Here is a 19,648-nt window from a genome sequence, read left to right as displayed (position 1 = left end):
AGCTTAACAAAAAAACAGCATGTGGATAAATTATCTCTCCATTAGTGGCACCATTTGATGACTAAGATGAGGAGAAAAAAAACATAACGCGAATGGGAAGTAAAGTACTGCAGTAGAAAGTCCAATCTATCATACAGTTCATTGTGCAGCTCTATGAGGTCAGTTCAGAAACAAGATATCTTAGTTCTTTACATATTCATGTATTTATCTGCATTTTTTCAAAATGGTAGTGTGTATGTGTGTGCTCGGTCCTGTGGTGCTGATAACACTAATCCTGTTTATGTTGGGTTCCTTCTCAACACAGCAAATATACCTCATGCATTTCTTGACTTCAAGGAGCAACGCAGCAACCATGGACCCTACCCTGCCAATCCACCATGCAAGAGAACAGAGAGAGAGCACATATTCAATTCCCTTCTGAATATGTAAAGTGCACAGCAGCCCCAACACTTCCAGTGAGAGCGCTCTCACAAAATTACCAGAACTATCTGGGCAATTGACAGCCTCCCCTGTGGTCAAATAGGCCAGGGTGTTTTGAGCAGTTCTCTCCTCCGGCTCTGTGGCTGTACACAGATTAATGTGGGGAGGCTCGCTTGCATCCAAAGCACTGGCGGCCTGTTAGCGGATGACACTAAGGCAGACACCACAGAGACTGTCACTTTGTTATGTGTCAACAGTCAAGTCTTACCTTGCATTGTGATTGTGACTGGAAAACGAGAGCTACTCCATACAACTCTTTTGTAATTGCAGTCAGATCATTTCATTTTAAATGAAATGATCAGATCAAGAATTTTAAATGAAAGTATTATCCATGGTTTGATGATAACTCTTCATATGGAGGAACTGATATGATGCCTCTTCTGCTTGCTTGTGAAGGCCTATTGGATTAACTGAACTCTAATGCCAGGCACACTGTTCTCTCTAATTGTCTCTCTCTTCCAGTGAATCTACAGGATAAGTTGTGAGGAGTGCAAGCTGGCCTCTGAGGTCAGGCCATGGTGAACAAAGCACCTTTACAGTAACTGACTTGTTATCTCCCTGGCCTCACAGTATGATACTCCTGCTATGTCGACTGTATAATGCAAATCCTTAACCTTTTGACGCAGACAATCTCACAGAACCAGGTTTTGTTTCGCGGGACTTTGTAGCACCAAATGGATGCAAATGGATAAACGTGGAAAAAATGCTTTTCTCACGGTACAGAACTATAGAGACAAAGACAGAATGTTTTTCTGCATAAAAAAGACGTGTTTATGTCCCCATCTGATTAAGTTTGAACACAGGAAAATGGTGCTGTATTAATGGGACTGATAAAGTAAAAACAGACAAACACAAAAAGAAACTTCAATAAAACATATCAAGTACGCATCTTATAGTAGTGGTAAAACTGTGCTTCCAGTAACTGTATATTGAAATATTTCCTGTCTCAAACTCAACTAAACAATTGAATTAGGTCCTTTAAACCCACCCTAAATGTCCTTTTCTGACGCAGGGGGGCATTCCTTATTCAGAGAAGGGCCATGGCCAGCTCTCAAACCCAGGACAGATGCTCTCACCAGCCTGGCCAACACACGGCTTTCCTTGTGACGTTACTGGGTTGTAGTCAAGCTGGGCCTGAACCGGGGGTCTGGACCCGACACCCTTAGCCCTCACCCCCACCCCCCACCTTGTTTATGAATAAATAACGCTATGAACGATAGCAAGTTTTTTCAGCGCTGAACCCTGGAATGGGGCTCTGGCCATCTGCGTTTGTGCTAGGGAGCAGCAGTCCAGGGTCCACCGGGAGAAACGGCTGCCCCACTTTCACTCTCATGTCAGTGTGGACCATCTGATGGGCTAAAGACCAGTGTCACATGTCTAAATTTGGATGCATGTACCAAAGCCAGGGACAGAGTGTTTTCCAAAATACACAGGGCAATCGATGATAATTAGGAAGGACATTTTAATTAGGATTGTTGCGACCTGGTGACAGCATACAAGGGTTGATATTATTTTACCGCAAACAGTTTTTTTTTTACTTCTGTGGGACAAACAGTTTGTTTCTGAATACAGTGTGAATATGACCTTCTAGTTCTACTTTGGAAATGAAAATAGAAAAGACGACACAACAACAACAAACGCCTCTTCAAGTACTTTTTCTAATTAAAGTTAAAAAGTGAGACCTGGAAAAAGCCAATGGCGAGTTGCATTGCTCACTAATCATGTAAAAGAAACATCAGAAAGAATAGGTAATTTGAAATACAAAAAGAATAAGTAATTGGGAATGCACATACCCAAGTGACCAAATTATTTATGCCTAATGGAATGGGGTGTGCATTCATTAGCAATTTACAGATCGGCTTTTTATTACCTGTCATTGAAAATGTCTGACTGTGCAGCTTCAGTTGCCCTACTCAAAGAACGCTCCCTCATGAACATATGTTCTGTAAGTATGAGATCCCTGAGAAAAGACACGATAGAGAGACCTTGTCTGGCTTCTTTAAATATAGCATCCCATCAAGGGAATACATTATACATATATAATTAACTTGAATCAGATGTACTGAGGTTTGTATGTCGTGGTATGACGGTGAGCGAAAGAGAGAGGTAGAATGATATGGTATTTAAGGGGAGATTGTTATTCCCAATAGCTTGTTTCCAGCACAGTCGATCCATTGTAGCAATAGTCTTCTATTCTACAATAGACAGTACAACTCGTGTCAATAGAGTTGAAGTCATTTTCTCAATCTAACATGAAAAATAACTAGTTTATCATTACTTCTTGTTATTTTAATTTGCTATCACATAGAGTATCGGGCTACGTCGCCCATATTTCTAATGTTGACTCATTCATAAATGAGTCAATGACTAAAATGTAAATGTAAATGACACTCCATGTGTATCTTGAGTGACTCTCCATTATTGTCCTCGCTTCTGTTTTCCAAAGTGAGTATCCTGTCATAGTCCTGTCACTCAAAGAAAAAGTCACCACAGTGTGTAGTCAAAGTTATGAGTGCCTAAGGGTCTGACAGTAAATGAGCATTAATTGTGTTAATTATGATGTTTGCATAAGACTTTCCCAGTTTTTTTCCCCCTCTCCCCTCTTCCAACAAATGGCATGAATGAACATCACATTCTCAAAGACTGGGGGTTAAGTGAGGCCCATTTAGGATAGCTGGCTTGGGTGATGCTAAGGGCCTTGGTGAGGCTGTGCAGGGCTGGTGCATTCATCACGAGTAATAAAGCTCTTTGACACAGTGGTCCACACTCATCCATCATTCCTCATTTAAGACACAAGTTTGGTTTTCCAAAGACAGAAGTGAGGGATTATTGCCATTAGAGGCAGATCTTTTGTTTTGATGGCCCTTTTAATGGGGGTGCATTAGAGAAAGTCCTAGGGGCCAGTTTTGGGGTGATTAAGCAAGCAACACATTTACAAGTCTCTAATTGAGACAACAATGCCAGGAACCTACAAGGCCTATAATGAAGTGAAGTTCCTTAAACATCCTGAAGTATGACTGTTGTGGGTTGAGATACAGAATTTGCCTGTACAAATGACCTGCTCTTTGGGTGTAGTAAAAGAGATCTCTAAAATACCCAAGGTTCAGTTTAAAGAATAGCCTACAACCTTGTTGCAACAAAGTGTAGAGTACTTCTGTTTCAACTAGTGTATACTGATGGTAAGCAATGATCACATTGAGAGATTGTAACTGCTTGTAATTTAATATGATTCAAATTTTCCACAACATATTTTTCCTTTCACATTTAATTAAATCAGGTTAAGTGGGAATACGTTACTAGGCTCTGTGATACATACTTGGGCGTATCACAGGTTGTTTGGAGACGTCTACTGCCCTAATTAGGGCCTTGAAAAAATAGGCGAAATGAGTCAATAATCACCTGAGATGAAGGACATATCCTCAGTGCCAAGAGAGATCGCATTTGATTTTTTATTTATATTCCTACACTGCTGCATGACTTGAAAAGTGGGTCATTGAGGAGATTTGCAGAAATGAACTTTGAAATATCCGTGTTTTCTTTCTCTGGTTAAACATACTTTTGTATCCGATTCCCGAGTGCCTATTACTCATTAAAAATGTTTAACAACATTTTAATTGAAGAATTAATTACCTTCTGCTGGGCAAAATCCCTCTAAATTTCAACAGGGGAGTCATCAAATGCTTGGAGAAACCATCATCAAGGAAGTATTAGAGGCTGCAATAGTTGCTGGTGCACAAATATGACATCAGCAAGGAAATAAAGTCCAGGAAGATGCATTCTTTTGAATTGGTTTGTATTTTAATCAGAATGCCACTGTGGACCATATGCCATGCAACATTTTTGCCAAATGTATATCACAATGCCAGCTTTAAACATTCACATGAGGGTCTTTATAGCAAAGTAAAAATACAATATAAGATGTCACAATTTAGTTTTTTGTACACGTAAATGATGGTTTCACAATGAATGATGAAGATTTTGAAGACTCGTTTTTATTTGTGGATTTTACATGGTTTGTTGACTTATTTTGGTAAGGAGGGTGTTGACTGCTAATCAGTTAAAAACTATGACAAACTACACTATAGCTCAGTTTGGCTCAGAACAGACTCATTCATTCATCCGGATCCTTTATGTTATTCTGCAGCGTGTCCATTGGGCTGGCCCATGGTGAGGGCACAGACTAATACCTTTCACTCTTCTTTGTCTGTCTCTTCCCTTTCCTTGCCTCGTATTTAGCCTGTGCATTTGATTAGTTAATCGTCCCCAGTCCTCAGGTGGAGCAAGCGCTCTGGTTCTCGTCCTGCCAAGCTGTTCTTTTGGAAGGGAGAGGAGGCAGCTGTGTTTACAGCCTGGGTCCTGGCGTACATTTACCAGAATCTATTATTCATATCGCTCAGTATCAGAGCGAGATCTCCAGCCACCTGTCTTGCTGACAAGCTCACCCTTTTGTGAGCTTTCTGTTCAGAGCAAATTATGCTCATGTTGATGAATTGAGTTTTTATGAGAATTGCTAACCAACATTCTCGTGCAGAGCCAAGGACATCAGGGCCTACGAGATTTTCTAGTCAATGAACAAATGTTTGGAGGAACTTAGGCTCGTCTAGCGACAATCAGAAGCGTTCAGCTCCATCTTTCCAGAGAGCAGGTCGTTAGCAGGTTCCCATTTATCTACTCAGCTACCGTTGGCGTGGTGTGTTTAAGGATATGTGCATGCCTGGTAGTCTTTGTTTTTTCTGTGTTTAATATCTTGATTGTTATGACTGTTATTTAACCCTTCTGCTTTCATCTACAGAGTGTCCGTGATGTGAGATTTAAGGAGGCGACCAACAAAGGCCTCTCCCAATTGCCTTCTTTGAGATGAAGCTACCTGATGGGGGACTGAGGAAAACTATCTAATTCTTAGGACTCCATGTCTGCATTTTTAATTAACGGAAGGTACATTAACTCATCACAAGTGATGATAAGCTCTGAGATAAGTTATAACACGATTCATAATTTATAAAGATTTTACTTTCATCTTCACTCCTAGTTTGCATAAAACTAATTACACCATAACTGGTATTCATTTCAAAATATTCCGCCATAGCCATGTGAATCAAGGAGCCTACGGAAGGTAACTAAGTGACATAGTTTTTGATAGAAAAATAAAATATACAATTGGTTATTGACATTTTCCAAAAGTGTGCTTAACTTCAAAATAAACACTGTTTTTGATCTGCCAATGTACTGTTAGTCTGAATGTGTTGTAATGGTCGTTAATGTGAAACTAAATATACTGTATTTTGCATTTACAATGAATAACTTACGAGTTTTGTATCTGTTATATTCTGTTGAAGCACTTCTCAAACAAAAGTCAGTAAACACCTAAATGTTTATGCCAGACACATCCTTTCATATGTTGAAAACATAGAGGACATTGATAGCTTGGATTCCATAAACAACCTTTCTGGGCTCTAATTGATGCCCTGCAAGGGCACATTTCTCTGAAAACAAAACATTTCCCCGTACAATAACTTTTAAAAAGGACTCCTGAAAATAACCATGATGCATAAATAAACATGTAGAAACACACCACTGCCTTGCAAGTCCATTTTCAATTGTCTTTCGATTAAACTGTCGCTGCAGAAGCTTGTGAGGTTGAGTTTGGGGTGAGGTGGAGAGACATAAATCAGTGCAGTCCAAGGAATAGTAATCCGCGTTGAACATTTTGGACTGATTGATATAAATAACATTGTCCTCGCCATCTGTCCAAAGAGGGACCTTTCCAGTTAGTGTTGAGCTGCAACGGCAGAATAATTAATGAATGGTGTCCTTTGTGCTGGTAATAAAGACAAGACAAATTATGTTATAATCCAACTGCTGCTCGTTTGTCACGGCCAAATAAAATGTCAAATAAAAGTGAGGGGCCACAGTATTTGTTTAATGGAGTGCAAGCTACCTGTTCCAATGGTTGACAGCAGGGAAGGAACACAATAAAGTCTGGAAATGGTAGTGTGGAAAATTGACCAAATCACGTTAATAATTCCTACCCAAATTCAGAAACACCAGTTGTCCACCGTCATTAACAGACAGGATGCCTAAATGCATTGATTTAAATCAAAATCAATAAGCAAACATCCATGCCATTTCTATAAGATAGATGTTTCATTACAGCAATGCGATAGTGGGCAGGAGTGAAGAGTTTGAGGTGAGAGACTGAAGTGAGGAGATCTGTATGTAACGCATGAAACCACTTCTCAGGTATTCATGACCTGAGATCAAGGTTGGATTTCAAATATTGATCGTTGGAAACACCTAAATTGAATTTGTATCCCCTATCTTACAAGTCTTTAAACTGCCTTGAGTTGAAATTTAATCTGAGGTCCCAGTGCAGGAATCGGTGTCCAAAAGTTGGGGTTTTAAAATTCTTTGAATCTAATTCTGAATTATGGTCACACATTGTGAGTAATCTTTGAGTCACTAACAAACCAAGCACCCAAACATAAGAGAGGACTTGTCTGTGGTCTTTCTAGATATAACAAGGACAACAAAGGCTACAGAGAGTAGCCTGGGCTGAGGAAACAGAACCTAGGGAAGTTCACAGAAAGTTACGATCCAACTGAAAGCAAGGACATCCTTGCCATGTATAGCGTACCAATGCAATATCATGCAAAAATAGACACAGAGACAGGGAAGTCTGCTCTTTCATTTGGCCTGAAGGCCTATCAATCACTCTTAAAATGAAAGGGTTTTGAGAGAAAGACAAGCTACGTAGAATTTACTGGTAACATATGACACAAGACTCCCACAGTAAACAATGTCTAAGATCCGCACTTTGGATGATAAGGGCACCCAGATCCAGAGGTAGTGTAAACTCATTCCATCCACGTTGAATCCTCCAAGGACCAGCATTATCCTTATCAACAAAAGGAGAAGCCGCTTTGTGCAATCAACATCATTCTGTACATATTAAATAGCATAACATTTCAACTAGGGTTCATTTTAATTAGTAGGGAATTTGATCGTGCCCATCTCCCACAGGCGCTTTTGATGTTAATAAAACAAGCTGTACCTTTGCTAAGCAGACCTCTCTCCAAAGGGTGATAGCAGACTAAAGAAAGTTCTCACAGAGCCACAGCCAAAACTATGGGGAGGTGTCAAAGGAAAGCACTGTGATCTTCTGCTGTGTTGGGACACATTGAATGAACTCCTTGCTGCCATTGAAGTGCTCAGAGGGATTAGCTGAGTTAATGCCCCGTCTTCTAGCTATATAAGTATAGAGGTACATAATGAATCCAGTTTTTTTTTATACATTATTTGAATACATTTGAGCATCAGATATCAAGTACTACACTTTAACATAAAAAGGGGCATGCTGTTCTGGCAGACTATACTCAGCAGGAGATTTGTATCGAGGACCTTTGCTTTGTGGTGTTAGCTTTTAATTTCTCCGTAAAGAATAGAATGGTCAGTCCCTGTACTTGTGTGTCTTCTGTCTGGGCCTCTTGGTGTAACATGCGGCCGATCGTTAAATCACCAAACGGGTAAGTGAATGAGTAAATAATTCAACAAATAGATGAATAAATAAATGGGTTAGGTCCTGGTCCTGTTCCGCTGGGAACTACCTATGGCAAAAGGGCAGCTCTGCTCTCTCTCTCGGAGCATGTTCCGTCTGTACAATTCACAACCCTGGCACCGCGACAGGCATCTGCTGCCTGCTGCAGTGCCAGTTCACGGTATACATACAAACATCTGCTTCCCTGCACAAAGGGGACAGGCAGCACTTGACAGGTCTATGTTAGCCTGGCTGGCCTCGCCGGTTCTTTATACAAAAACCTTAATGCTTCCTGTCAAGCCATTAGCCGTGATACGATCAGTGCAGGCCCCATTAAGCCATCAGTGTCCACCTGTGATAAAGACAGCCATTTGTTTTCTTAAAGCCCACTTAATGTCCGTTTAACTCAATTTGTCAGGAAATGTACAACAATTTCCTCTTGGCCAGAAATCTGGTAGGGATTCAAAACTGAAGGAGCAGGAGGTCAGAATGCATATTCAAATGAGAGATTAAATTGCCTCTCATATTTTAAGTATCATGTTGTGCAAGAGGGAGAGGTGATGTGTTTTTTTTTGTGAAAGGAGATTTTAGGATAGCAGCTCCTGTTGTTGAATCTCCATTAAAATTGAACCCAGGGCCCTTGCCTTTCATTGTATCAGTTTACGTTAATATTTAAGATATATTTGATGATGATGATACTGACAACTTCACCTCCCCACAAACATACAGCAGAAAACACACCACCACCTACCTCCGCTAAACAGTAACTCAGTTCTTATCTCCTGATTCATTGGAATATACAGACTAAGAGTAAAAGAATGTATGAACCTTTTCTCTGTTTTATTCCATGAGTGCTATGAGGAATAAGTCAAATATTTGTCAGCAAAAGGTTATTAATCTATGTTGTGCAAGATGGTGGGAGGGGGGCAAAAGACTTAAGCCCCTGGCAATTGGCACTACTGCGCAGCGCCGTATACGACCGCCCCTGAGGTGGTCGTCCCTGGCGGAAACCGGGCCGGGGCCGGCCAGACCGAACAGGCAGGAACCAGAGGGCCCCGGTAGCGGCGGAGTGGTATTGTCGACATCTGTCGTGGTTGGAGAGCTCAGTGCACAGGAAATGGGGTGTCACAGGGAGTGCTAGTTGGCCATTATCCTGGCATCCTAATGAAGTGTGGGCAGTTCACAAGGGGGTCTCTGGATGGCATGTTAACGCACGGTTGGGCAGAGTCAGTGCTAGCCTCCCCTTACACCCGCCCCTCCCCTCCAACCCTCCCACCCACCCCAACTTCCACCCCAACCTCCACCAACCTTCCAGCCCCCTTCCCCCTCTGTGCCTGCTTCCCATCTGCCCAAACCCCAACTGCACCCAACGGGACAAGTCTGGCCGAGGGCGCATGCGCTGTGTGGGCCCTGCTACAGGAGGCAGAGCAGTAGGCCATTAGGCATCTCAACACGGCGCCATGTGATAGGAAACACACCGCGAACAAGTGTCCTCTCTGTGTGGGTGCTCTCTCATGCCAGGAAATCTATGTGTTGTGGCGACACCATCAATATACCTGGCTCAAATGATGTTGACTCTGGTGTTTAAGTGTCTCTGTGAGCTCTGAGTAGTCCCTCTTGGGCTTGAGGTGGGTATTTATTGACAAACCGAGATTTTGTTTTCTAACAAAGCTTGCCAAACTAAATTGCATTTGGAAAGCACTTCTTGACAAGATGCTCCCTACAAAAATCTTAAAAGTCGGAGGTTCCAAAATGGTACGAATAAATGACCTGTGGTTTTAATGTGATTGGATAAGTGAGTTGCAGTGAGAGCCCTTCATTAGTCTTCACAGGCAGCCCATTAGTACGGAGGTACAGCCATTACCTATATATTCTCCCAAGACTGTAATAGGGTAATGTGGTGAGTAAATGTGCCTCTGCTGCCTTTGGTGCTTCGTCAATACTGCTGCCTCATTCAGACAGAGGGGGATTATCACAAGTGTCAGATGTTAAGCCACTGAAATTTAAAAGAATCAATTCACTGTTTGCTCCTCTCATGCAACACTGCAGTATAAATGCAGGGGGGGGGGGGGGGGTATCATACAGAACATGCAAATAAAGAAAATAAATGAATAGGTACATGGGCTAAACTTTCATGTGCTGAATTACATCAGCATTAACTTTGTTAGCGAACCATGAGGATGGTGCTCCATTGACAACATAGGGTCCAAGTGGGAGGGGTGTGGGGGAGGGTGTTCACAACAATGAGCTCTGTGATTGACTGCGCTCATTTTTCACTTCTGCAGACTGCAGACTATATAAAGATCGCATCTCTTTGTCAAATGTTTCCAAAGACAGATTGCTCCTCCATCTTGCTGATGCACCTGAAGAAAATACCCCCAGCAGATCCCCCAGTCCCTTGAAAGAGGAAGTAGGTAGTTAACCACATTACCTAACATGTCATGATGGATGCTGCAGTTTTCCCTCAGGTCAAAGGTCAGCCACCGCTCCCCCAAGGAAGATAGATGAGGCTCAGTTTAGCAGCCAGACACCTCTCTCACTCAGCCTTGTTTTCTTTACCATAAGCCATCTGATGTTCCCTCCGAGGAGGGCTTTGATGGTAAATGATTAAGGCTGGTGTTGCAATACGACCCAATTGTGTTCCTGTAATTATTGTCCATTATGTGCAGACTTGCACTAATTCTACTTAGATACAGCCATTAAAAAATCAACAAGATTCACTTACTTGCATAATGCATGTTTCTCTCACAAACACTCTCAATGCTAGTCTTGTCATAAAATCCTGCTTAGAATGTTGCTCTCTTCTACTAAATGAGACAATTTTAGCAAATGTATGGTGAATCAAGAAAGGATTAGATGGCTTTTTCCGGAGCAAGTATTTTTTTATAGGCCGTAACTTGGTCTGTTTGTAAATAAGACATGTTGCTGGATATTACGCTGAGCAAGACAGAGCTTTGGCAGGTTGTAGTTTTTTTTTCCAACTTCGGTGTCCTTGTTTTATTTAAGAACGTGCCACAAATCATGTGGAATAATGACGGTGTGCAAAAGGCAACACGCAGGGAGCTGATTCTGCAATAAACATATTACAAATGTCTGGCAGGGTAAATGGACACGGGTCCCCTGATACCCGGTTACCTTTTAGCCTTTGTTGCCAATCCATCAAAGAGCCGTCAATTGCGATCATCTCAAGAGAGGCAAACCATGAGGGATAACAGCACAGAACAGGTGTAAGAAAATAAAGAAAGGGAAGCTATGGACACAGTGTTTTCCATCTGACAAGGATAATAGTTTTGTATCCTCTGACGATCCATGACTTGTGTAATATGCCAGAGTAGCAGTCGCTCTGTATTCATCCTGCATTGTTTTCCATTAATGTTGAACGTCGTCACATTGACGATCTTTTTAATCCGTAAATAATCAAAGTCGGCAGTCACCTGCAGCAAGGTATGGTCTCATGCAGAGATGCAGTCAACCGAGCTGTGATCAGAGGGGTAACTGCCAAGTCATTAATATTAATATCCCTAATAGGAATAGCAGCAGTGATCAGGATATGCCATAATATACAGACTCCAGGCCAATGTATCACGCGCAGCAGAGATAGAACATCAAGGTAGCATCCCTTCACCCGGGGTGTTCATTTGAAGAGATGGAGAGAGGCCAGGTTTTGTTTTTTTTGGTTAATTACAGTATGGGCTTTGCAAGTCTAGACAAACTAAAGTCTCTTCCTCTCTCTCCCCTGCTCTTCCTCTCTTCTCTCTCTTTCTTTTCCCTTAGTGTTTGTACCCCACTCCACCTCCATAAAGCTGATGTGACCCTGGTGGTGACAACCAGAAATGGGTCTGTTGTCTACAAGCAATGGGACAGTGAACTCCATTCTGAGAGCCAGCTGGACTAATGATTGTCCCTATTACCCCAGTACTGGTGACTGCTGCAAGGTCTCTACAGGCATGGCAGGGTGAAACACACTCCACACAGGCTGAGCGATTATACCATCTTATCTCCCAACAAACACACATAGGATTACTTTACAATAAAAGATCTCACTCAGGATAAGTGTACAGCTTCACCTCTCATTCTCTAAAGCTAAAGATAATAAGAAACAATGTTAACATTGATCAGATAGGCCTGACAAATATAACCTTTTTGTCTCATTGTTTCTCTGTCACCTTTTCTTTCCTGACATCACAAGACTTCCTGTGTGCCAAAGCACAATATGTTGCATTAGGTTGCCGTGCACTGTATTATTTGGGCACACATTAATAACTTGTGGCGAGCGTGCACACATTTCTTTTACAGTTGATTGAACAGAACATTTGATTTGATCCCGATGTTAAAGATCGGTTGCAGAGCTTGGAATCCAACACAGCTCATATCCCGCTAGGACCTTTGTCATGACACAAAGAAGAAGAAATGGGTAAACAATGTGTGAGAAAAGGCCTATGCTCAGCAGCTTTGAGAGTATGAGTGGTGAAATGTGACTGGTTGATTTATCACTGGGAGACGCGGCAAGAAAGTACAATTTTCCACCTAGCAACAAACAATAATTCATAATGATGTCGCTTCCTGATACGAGACCTTTTGCTGTCTTCCCCCCTCTGCTAAAATGATTGTAATAAATGTCAGGGCTTCCCAGGTAACTACTTTAAAAGCCATTAGAAGTAGTTGTGATAAAAGATATCGCAGGCCTTCCTATGTTGTGATACATACATACAGTTTACTTGCAGATAAAAAGCAGGATAAATAATGGTGTTCTATTGGGAGGTTAGCAAAGCTCAGAGTACATTATAGATAAACAGGTTATGCCAATTAAACTGGCTACCCAAGGCTGCCCTGTTACAGTGCCCCTAACATTAGACTTCAAAGGGGGAAGACTGTGTGCATTGCTTCTCTGACAGCATCTTCCGTCCCTCAGTACATGCAAGGTATGAAAGCGTAGTGGATAGATCTTTGAGGCGATAAACTGTAGGAGGAGATGCTGTAAATTAAGTCATGTCAGATTTCAAGCTCTCAGATATTCCTTCCATATGGAAGTCTTGAGCGTACCAACTGTTATTTACTGCGTACATGGAAACAGTGTACAATACACAACGCGTTCTGTATTGTTATCATATTTTCTTGTTGACCTTTCAACTTGAAATACTTAGAAAGTACTTGGAACAACAGTCATGCATCACTGTTTAATGGTGTGTCACAAAGCCTGGTCCTTGCTGCCCTGGTCTGTTTGTATACATTTTTATCGCCACATCGGCAGATTATTAGAAAGCTAATTAACTCAAGTCTTTGAACCAGGGTTTTCAGAAATCCCCTTTCTTTTGTTTCAACCTCCATTTCACACTTTGAGAGTCAGAAATATAACTTTCATATAAAAGTTTGGTGCATGGATCATATAATCCAATGCAGACTCTTACAGTAGGTTTACATAAATGATGACCACACAGTGCAATACAGACTTTCAAATGCTCATACAAACAGAGCAGACAGTGAAGATTGATCTACTTTAAGTCACAGACATAAAAAAAACTCAGTTTAATACATTTGTACTTAATAATTTGACAAATACATTGAGTGTACATTATGCCAGTGAATGCTGTAAAGGGGGTACTGCAGATAAGGATGTAGTGGCTTGTCTGTCACATGTACAGAGTGTTGCCTGTGGGAGGGAACCGAGTCCAACAGACGAGACTGCTCGGAGGAATCTCAGTTCCCACTGCAGAGGTTCCCCAGAGGACAGAGTGCTCTCTCGGGGCCCTGGAGGGTCACAGTCCTGCAAGGGGCCCCGCAGTCCTGTCTTCCCCTGAGTGGAGAGTACACCCAGAGCCATGTGCTGTGCCAGGCCCCTTGTGTGGTAAGCCTGTGGGGGAGGTGGCTGTGGTGACGAGCAGGGGGTAGGGGGAATTTATCTTGGTCTACTGACCGTGTGCCGCAATTTACAGGATCTGCATCCCCCCTCTTCACCATTGGCACCATGGATTGGATCTATCCAATCCAAATAGAGGTGAAACCAAAGGTATCAGACTTTGCTCAATATTCTGCCCCTTTTGTGAAAAAGGGTATTTCTGTTTGAAAAGAGTGTTTGCTGTTCACAATTTAGTCAGGGTGACATACAGTATTGCACATGTATGGTTATTAGAAATCACCACAAGCCTCCCACTGCAATGTTTCTTCAGGGGGGTTCTCTTCAGCAGTAATATCTTCTTTGTCTGTGTACTGAAATATTTACAGTGCAGCCATATAACTGAACCAGCACTGCCATGTCTAATTAGCGGGTCACAGATTACCTGGCTCACACAGTGAGGCTTGGGGTGGTGGAGAAGGACTCTTGTGGCTAGAAGGCCCTCATTTTGTCCTTCTATATGACAACTCCTGTCCTTGTGTGTGCCACTGAGGGGGAGAGATTGTGACAGATCATTATATGGCACAGGGGAGTTCTTTATTTTTTCCTCATTACGTTCGAAAAATGATTGTTTCAAGTGCCCAATACATCTGCACACTGCGACAGAAAGATTTAAAGTTGCGTTAATTAAAAAGTGAGAAATAAAAAGTTTCAATTTCTTTGCCTCATCAATGATTAATTTCATCAGACAGAGCGGAAGATTTGTGTTAGATAGCAGGCATTTTAAAGCTGAGGGTCAATTTAACTGTAAACACACATTTTTGAGACACTTCTAACTCATAAAAAAAAAAAATATTACGTTTAGGGACATGATCAAAGGATTGATAAAAATATTATAAATTATCAGGAAAAAGCTGTGAAAGCAATGAAAAGAATAATGCTTCAACAACATCATCTACACATAGACCTTGCTTATAACTTAACATTGTGTTACGTTAGAAAAATCCAGAACTGTATAAATAAATCCCCTTGAAGAGGAGTGTATGCTAAGCACTAAATTCCTGGATCAAACACAAGCCAGCAATAAAGTCAGGAGCAGCAGATATGATTCCTGTGTTTTTACAATCTGATTAGGTGATTTGTGTACTTTAACTTCCTGCCGCAACATTTGGTCAGTTAACTGAGAATACATTTGTTTAGGTATTCTTCTTTAGAATGACATAACTAAAGTGCTGTTTTAATTCCATGGGGGTGGATTCAGACCCCTGATAGGTTAAAACACGTTAACGAATTTATGACAGACAATGATATACAGCAGCCCCTTTCTGCCAGCAACTAAAGTGTGTAGAACAGAAGCACACATACACAAATCATCATTAGAATAGAGTAAATACGCTTAAGGTATCTGAAATAGGCCTACAAACACATTGGTATTGTATTGTCCAGTGAGAAGGCCTCCCGTCATGAAACAGCATAATCCTTCTGGCACATGGCCAGGTTCATAAAGATTTGGCTTACCATTTGAATAAGATGCAGCTGCCTCAATGCCGTGCTGAACCACCTGAGAAGTTTCTCATTCCATTCTGGCTTTACTCATCAGCTACGGTAAATATCTAAATTTGAGCTCTGAATAAAATATAAACGTATGCAAAAAAAATTGTGATAGCTAGCCACATGTTGGTAGGTCAGCCAAACATTACTAGTCTGTGTCCTGCAGCTTCCATTAGTATGAGAAACCGGAAACTTTGTGTGTAAACACTTTCTTGTGTAAAATCTAAGAGTCTCCGACACAATGGCTTTAGCACATGCTATTGTGTTGCTATATGCGTAGTCAGACTGGATGTTTGGAATAATAGAAACATCATAACCCTGTGTCCTCACTATACCACTTTTGACCTTTTTGTAAGATTGAATGCATGACTATGTACTAGTACATTTAACCCCATTTTGTCAAAATGACCACAGACATTTTCATCCATTAATAATACAGACTCAAAAGCCACATACTGCCTATCTGACCAGTCAGACAACAGTTGTTTCAGGACATCACAATAGCCTACAGTCTCTGCAGTATTATTTTGAGGCATATTGTGCCCATCCAGTTTGTGCTGCTACTGAACTTACAGAGTGCAGACTGGGTGGGCGTACCTCAACACAGGGGTGTGCGTGATAGCTAATTCTTATACCATTTGTAAATTGTCCGTCTGGGGGGCAAGTTCTAGATCCCACTTATAGGTCCTGCTCGTTGCAAATATTGGACCTTGAGCTTTTGTTTCTTTCACATTCCCAATCTACCTATAACCATGCAAAACATTGCAAAACGATATCCTGTTTGTCCCTTGTGATGCCAGGAGCGGAGTAGAGAGAGACCACTAATCCCAGAGCTCTGTGGGCCCCGCATTGTGCCCAATCCACGTTGGCCACCCTGGCAGATTTCATGGGCCATGTGGCTAACCCTCTACCCTGGGGAGATTGTCTATCCCACCATGTTGCATTTACCTTCTGCACAGGTGGCCCTGCTGCCCCTAACCGCTTAATATTAGCGTTAAGTCCACCGGCCTGGTGGCACCACCCTCTCTGGCATTACAGGAGCGATCTGTTTGGTGACACACGCCAGTTGGTCCATTAGTCAGATTGTTAACTAATCAAAATGTGGAGGTTTCTCTCTTTCGCTAATAGTCCATATCACATGTGTTAACACAGCACACCTCACATGGAGATGCATAATCCTCACAAACAAGCTGTGGTGAAAAAAAAGGGGGCTTAAATATTGTTGACTGGCACAGGGCCAGTTCCTCCTCTAAGTGCAAAATGCAGTTTGTAACGCAGTGGAAACAGCCAGCTAAATCAGAGCACAATGACCTATTTTGTTGCTGTGTGCCATGGGGCCGCATCTCTTCAAACCAAATCCCACGCAGCTTTGAGAAGTCTGTTCACGGAATGTATTCTTTTCTGTCCTCTGTATGTGAAAATGGTAAAAAACAAAACAAAATGGCTCTCGCTAGGGTGAGGCACTAGCCTACAATATTTACAGTATGTACTGGAAGACAAGCTCACGGACTGTAGACACCACACCTACTGATGTGGTCCAAGTTTTTCCCCTCCCAGTTCACCCTTTTTCTCCTCCCTCTTTAGAGGCACCTAATTATGAAGCCCTGACTCATTTACATGGATATGTTTGATCTAAATTACACTCCAAACCACACCAAATTAGGATCATCTGTGAATGTGAAACGTTATTTTTTTTTTTCCCCATGTCTGGCAAATCCAAACCAGCTCTGGAGGGCACATGTTCAAATGATGAGAGGGATTATGGTTTTTAACATTCTCCTGAGACCTGGCCCAATCCCCCCACAAACTGTACAGGACACAGAGTCACCCACAATTATCCCAGGATCTGCACCCCTCCTGTACCTCGCTCAAATTATACTGAAACATTTGGAGAGTCAATGAACTGGCTGCACATCACACAATAGGCAGGCCTCCGTCTGTGGCCTGTGCCCTTTCAGATAGCAAACCATAAATACTGGGAAGATCTATGGAATAGTGCTTTAACATGATATAAAATGCTTTACTGTACATGGTCCGACAAAAATATTGTTTGGCCTCATGATTAATATTGAGAGAACAAAGTCACGTCAAACTCGCATCCAGTATGAAGTTTTATCACCTAATTCATTACTGTCCTAACTTGGCTAACCAAATGACTGAGCACAATATTGAAATGTTTGTTTTTTTATACCCTTTATTGTGGGTAATCTTTGTGCATTCCATGCTCTCCACCCAGGTCCGTAACGTCTGGGTTCAATAAACTGTTGTATCACATATTGTGATTATGTGGTTGGCGAGGCTAGGTTACTTAAATGTACTGAACCTCCTTAAACCCATTTTCTATTCAGCACACTCCCTTGGCCCCTTACTCTTGCAACGCTTTACTATAACATTTAGTATAACATTTCTTTCACCATGAAATATAAAGAGATACATAAACAACAAACATAAAGGAAACGATTGAAGGATTTAAAAAACGAAGTTATGCAGCTATACTTTCTCCAACTGTAACTGTAATTCTATCTCTAAGTCCTCTTGCTAACGATAATATAGCTATGATTGTAGAGCTGCAGTCCCATGATCTGGAAAGTTACACAGCGTTGTAGCTTTGATTAAGTATGAACATGGTCTTACAGGGGATCAGAATTGTTTGTATACATCTGTCAGGTGAACCATGGGCAAAGAGATCCGCTAAATTAAGTCCCTGGTCCCCCTTTATTCTTTTCCCCATGCAGATTCTGGTTATTTATTATAGGCTGCTATTCAGATATCTTGAGGGTGTGTAGCTGATTTTAAATTGAAACTCCTCTAATTTGGTCATTAGATAATGGGTAAATATCGTGACCATACCAAGTGGGCGGGAATCATTAGAGTACGGATGTTGAAGGGGAGGGGTTAGATGTGTAGCTCTGTTAATGTGTATTTTTCCATCTCAATCGGAAACATAAAATACATGACAAAACTCATGTCAAAAGACTGCCGTTTATTATTCCAGTGCAAATTGTTTCAGTCCTTAGCTGCCTTTGATCCGTTTTCCTGTACATGGTGGTTATGAAGCTCGGAACATTTGTCGTAGCCAGGGGCACTGGAACAGTGACAGAGATGTACCATGAACATTTGAGTGTCAATATGCTCCCCTCAATTTATGAACTGGCCCTCAGCTCAAGAAGTCGGAATCCTGACCCTAATAAAAAAAATGCCTAGGGGGAAATGGCATTGAGCACCAAGTCCTATATCCTGTTGTTCTCTGGTCAAAATTAGATGCTAATTAATTACCATTGGCATCTTTAGCAATGCATGTCAGCTCCTATTTGGAATATCAATTTGTTATCTGATCAAGCTGAATGCTCCATAGCCACCACTGGGAAATCTGGCCACTAGTGTCTGTACAATGGATGTTCTTCTCAGTTGAAACACAGCATGGTCATTGTCACCCTTTCTTATAATCTTGAAATACATTGACAACACAAAAAGGGAAGTGTGTGATATGACATTACATCATTGTAACAATTTGTCTTTATGATGTTTAATCTTTCCCATGAGAAATAAGCGGTCAAGTGTGATTGTTAAAATGTATTATATATTATCGGTTGGCATTACAGAATGTTTTTATGGATATTGGAAATGACACAGATGTCAAAGTCCAGATGCTTTGACCAGGTTGGTACGATACCTTCAGGTGTGATACTTTCAATGAACACATGACAGACTGACTTACACTTCCTGTTTATAACTGGGGATGCAACTGCTTTGAATTATTCTATCAGGAGGCTAATGGCTGTGGGCTCACTGTCATTAGACAGTGATAATAAGCACAAGGTCAGAAGATTTCAGAATTATTCCGCCTTTTCCCTACAGTTCTGTCAGATTTATAAAGTTGTGTTCGAGTGGTGGTTCACATTAATCAGTGTTTTAATTGCCACTTACCTCGGATTGCATGGGGAATAAGGCCAATTTTCTTGGGTTTCCTCTTTTAAGCTGGTTTGAAAGGTATCCTTATCAATATACTGTGTATTAATATTAATTTTAATCCCTCACAATTAGAAAATTAATAGTTTACACAAACATACTTATTTTATGTGATATAGATTATCGATGTGAAAAAAAAATCATTTCTGTTTTATGAAAGTGTTATGTAAACTCACAGCCTCTAAGATCTTTCTTAGGGTGATGAAACTTAAATGATGTACAATATGTATATCTACCAGTGGATATTTGCTCTTCTAGATGATTAATGTACAATACAAATG

The sequence above is a fragment of the Osmerus mordax genome, chromosome 22 (genome assembly GCF_038355195.1).
Source record: "Osmerus mordax isolate fOsmMor3 chromosome 22, fOsmMor3.pri, whole genome shotgun sequence".
NCBI classification, from domain to species: Eukaryota; Metazoa; Chordata; class Actinopteri; order Osmeriformes; family Osmeridae; genus Osmerus; species Osmerus mordax.
Note: the sequence above shows the minus strand (reverse complement) of the source record.